This window comes from Carlito syrichta, unplaced genomic scaffold (genome assembly GCF_000164805.1).
Source record: "Carlito syrichta isolate Samal-C Ts95f unplaced genomic scaffold, Tarsius_syrichta-2.0.1 Scaffold302533, whole genome shotgun sequence".
In the NCBI taxonomy this organism is placed as follows: Eukaryota; Metazoa; Chordata; class Mammalia; order Primates; family Tarsiidae; genus Carlito; species Carlito syrichta.
Genome location: NW_007246629.1, coordinates 164,223 through 168,598, shown reverse-complemented (window position 1 = coordinate 168,598; position 4,376 = coordinate 164,223).

Here is a 4,376-nt window from a genome sequence, read left to right as displayed (position 1 = left end):
TCAGAAGAGCTAACAACTGAAAAGAGTCAACACTGTCCTGCATGAACAGAGAAGGGAGGTGGCAGTGGGTAGAAAAGAGAGCAAGGATTTGCAGAGCCATTCACGTGCCACTCACTGTGTTGATACCTCGTAGACCTTTCTCTAAATGCCACCAGGACCCTACAAGACAGCTAGTGTTATTCCCAACTGATAGATAAAGAAACGGAGACTCAAAGCTGAGGGCCAGCATCTTTCAACAAACTTTCTCTGATGTATTACCTTTATTCAGACTGCATTCCCAAAGCAAGGGTTGTTCTTCTTTCTAGAACCACATTTTAAAATGCCTTTACAGAGAGCTCCAAGTTTGCTCCCTGTGATGAAAATATGCATTAACCTGAATTTAAAGAGATTACATTTCCTGTATTCCATTTCAGCTGAATTAAGAGGCTCCTAATGATAGGCATCCACTAATGTATTCTTAAAATCACATATTTCCCGTGTCAGGATATACATTCATTCAAGTATAACTTGTGAGTATTTAGTTTTTGTTAACATAAAAGAATTCATTAAGTTCATATATTATTGGAAGTGACAGGCATTTGATCTTATAGGAAAATAGTGTTAATAATTATTAATTTTGGCTAACACTGATTGAGTCCCTATCAGGTACCAGGAAATTAACACTCTTTATCTTGTTCAGTTCTTAGTGTGTAGTAGATCACTGCACAGAAAACATTTACTCCTTTCCCACTGCTATGTGCAGTGTGTACTTCCTACCCTTTGGCTGTGGGTGTGTCTTTGAGACTTGCTCTGGCCAAGGAACATTTGCCTGTAGTTGGTTTGGGTGTGGTGTGGTTAAAGGCTTGATAGTGTCTGCAGCATTGTAGGTTCTCTTGCACTTTCCCCATCACTACAAGAACATTTTTGGGCTAGTCTGCTACTCCCAGGAGGAGGATGTGAGACACAGGGGACCAGATACCCTAACGGAGTCTCCTCACTTGGTGACCAGCTGATCTGCAGACACGTGACTCAGTGCAGACTCCAACAAGGCTCCCATTGTACTCCAGACACATTAGCTAATGCTTGCTGTTGCCTGCCAATTACATTCTGTGATTGCTGGGTAGCAATAGCAAAATAATACATTGTGTTTCCTAATGCAGAAGACATCGTTCCCATTCTTGTTTTGAAATGGGAGACTTAAGGCTTTGGAAGGTTATATAACTTGCCTATGTAGTGGATGGCAGAACTGAAGTTTGGGCTTGACTCTGAAGTCTGTTTATGCTACAGCTCACTTTGATTCGTTGGTCAGCTGGTCATTGAACCCAATATTCAATAATCATCTATGGTAGTCTGGACAGGCGCTGTCCTTGGTGCTGCTGACATAGTGTCAGCACAACACACATGCATGCACTACAAGGGTTCTCTTCTGAAGGAGATAGTGAAGAGAAGGAGGTGACCATACAGGCTGAGAAGAAGAAGACGAGCAAGAGTAGAAGCCCCAAGGTGGGAATGAGCTTGGTATGTTTGTGGAAAAGACAGGGGACTGCAGTGGTGGAGCATAGTTAAAAGGAGGATGGTAGAGAGACGAGATTAAGGATGTTAGCAGCACCAGATAACATGGAGCCTGTGAGCAATAATAGGAGTTTTGATTCAATATTGCTTTCTATGGGAAGCCCACGAAAAATCATAGGTGTAAAAAGAAAAGTTCTGTTTACCTTTCCAGAACAATCTCCATGACTGCTTTGCTATGGGCAGACTCCAGGGCACATGGAGATGGGGCAACCAGAGAAGGGGCTGCTAGAGCTGTCCAGATGAGAGGTGGCTGGGTTGCAATGGATTAGGGTGGTGGCTGTGGAGAAACTGAGAATTTTTTCCAAATTGCTTTCTCGAATTTGAAAGTAGTCCTAGCTTCCCTAATTCTAAATTAGTCTTGGCGTCAGCAAGCTTGAGCAAAACATTTACCAGCTTAAGTATCAAACCAAATTATGAAAAATATCTCAAAATATTTGCTTAGAGTAAAAGTGAAAACATACTTAGCAGTTGTGGAATTAGTCATTCACCTAAGGTGGGTGATAATTTATGCCACACTTTGAGGGGAAAAAGAAATTTCTATTTATACTGCAATCTATACATTTTTTTCCCCCAGGGATGGGCTAATTGTGTTTGTTGAACTGTTTCAAGTTGCTGTGGGCTGGGAGAATTGAATATCTATTTGCAAGACTACAGGGATTAAATTAGATAAACCTAAAGGGAAAATAATTGGTAAATTGCCAAGAGTTGAATGAGTGTATGAAGTATTGTCTAAGATGCTATGAAAGACTGATGAACAAAACAGTCAACCTGAAGTTTAACAAACAAATAAAAAAACACAACAATTTTACTTTGATCTTGAATATCCTTAAGTGAGCAAACAAACATCTTTCAACAAACAAACACAGATATAAGGCTATGTAGGCTTGTTTATCTTTTTAGTGCTCCAGTGCCCCAAAAGATTAGCCTCTCAGAAAAGCTATACAAATCAGATATTGTTCTTTTTTCTTTTTTGAGCATAAAAATATATTTTGCAAATCATAATATTCTCTGTTGGTCTTAAGCTGGTGACCCAAAGATCAGATTACCTCCACAGATACATTTTTCTTTACCTAAGTAAGGTTTAAGCACTCAATTAGAAGCCAAATTTTTTAAATGAAGGATTTCATCTAAAATCTAGATTTTCAGACTCTCTTGAAATAAGGTCAGAAAATGGCCTATTTCTATGCCACAAAAAAATGGCATGGAGCTGCCATTGGGAAGGTAAGGAGGAAGTTTCTACTTTGCCACAATCCCCACAACACCCTATATACCCCTGACATGAAAGGTCAGTTGCCAACCAGCTTCACATGTGATATGGAGATTTTCTTATAGTAGAGGAATAATATCTCTTTTTATCCTCGTCATGAGAGGAAATGAAAACATGAAAACTAGACCAAGACAGCAATTTGTTTTGTGATCCAGTCTGCTTTGTTTGGGTGTGATGACTTCTCAGCTATTGGGTATAATATCTCTGATCTTTATACAACACACAATATTAGAAGAAAGTGAGCCCGAATAGGGAAGGGACCTACAGGTTGCACACCATAGATTTACAGGTTTCAGCAGTAACATCCCTTGAATATTTACTCTAACTTGCACTACAGGCCAACTCCATTGTGTCCTAATTAACATTCCCATTCTCTAGGAGCCTTGCAACTGAAAGTGACCGCTGGCTCGATGTCAATGGAAGCATGCCAAAAATACAATCCCGCTTAAGAAAATTGAATATGACTTTGCAAAGGGGATGGCCAAACTTGATCTCAGTATAACAAGAAATGACAAAGATGTGTGCTGAAATGGCTGGTTCAGGAAGAAGGACCAGCATTGTCCCTGGGGATGCAGCTTGAGGGTTCAAAGATATTGCCCAAAGGTCACCAACTTTCAAGATCAAGGTGATCTCAAAGACTAATGTGTAGTTAACACACGCCCAAGAGTTTTTATTTTTGTTAAGGGTTTGATATTTTCCTAGAATGGATTCTGAAAAAGAGATGAAAGATACATTTCCTAAATATTTATTTATTTTATTTTTATCTGAAATATCCTTTGCTGCTATTTACAACTGAGCTGCAGAATGACCTAACAAACAGAAAAAAGTTTTATGACATAATGATTATTTTTAATCTTGTTGAGAATGCAAAAATATCTTTGAGACATTGATTTAAAAGCTATAAACATTCTCTCTCTCTCCCCCTCGCTCTCTCTCTCTCCTCCCCTCCTCCTCTCTGTCAAAAAGAGCATGCTAGAAATAGAGAATTTTTTTTTTTAAAGAGACAAAGTCTCACTGTCACCCAGGCTGAAGTGCGGTGGTGTGATGGATCATAGCTCACTGCAGACTCAAACTCCTGGGCACAAGTGATTCTCTTACTTCAATTTCCTGAGTAGCTGGGAATACAAGTGTATGCCACACTGATTAAAAAATAATCTTTTGTAGAGATGAGCTCTCATTATGTGACCAAGACTGGTCTTGAACTCCTAACCTCAAGGGATCTTTCCACCTAGCCTCTCAAAGCACTCAGATTACAGGTGTGAGCTTTATATGTATTTTGTATGTGACTTTAGAGGTTTAATGGATCTCCTGGATCCATTAAAAATTAAAATGTTTGACCTTGTAAAATCCAAGAATGCAACCTAATTGTTAATAATAAGGAACAAAGGTTCAACTTCCAGGGGTGGTCTCTGGCTCGGACCCACCCTATGTGAACTTTCTGAGCCTTGCTCTCCTCACCTACAAAAACCAAAGATAATGTCAACCCATAATTCATGGACTTGTTGGAGGATAAATGGGCTTCATTTCCACCAAGTGCTTGCAATAGATGTTGGCACGT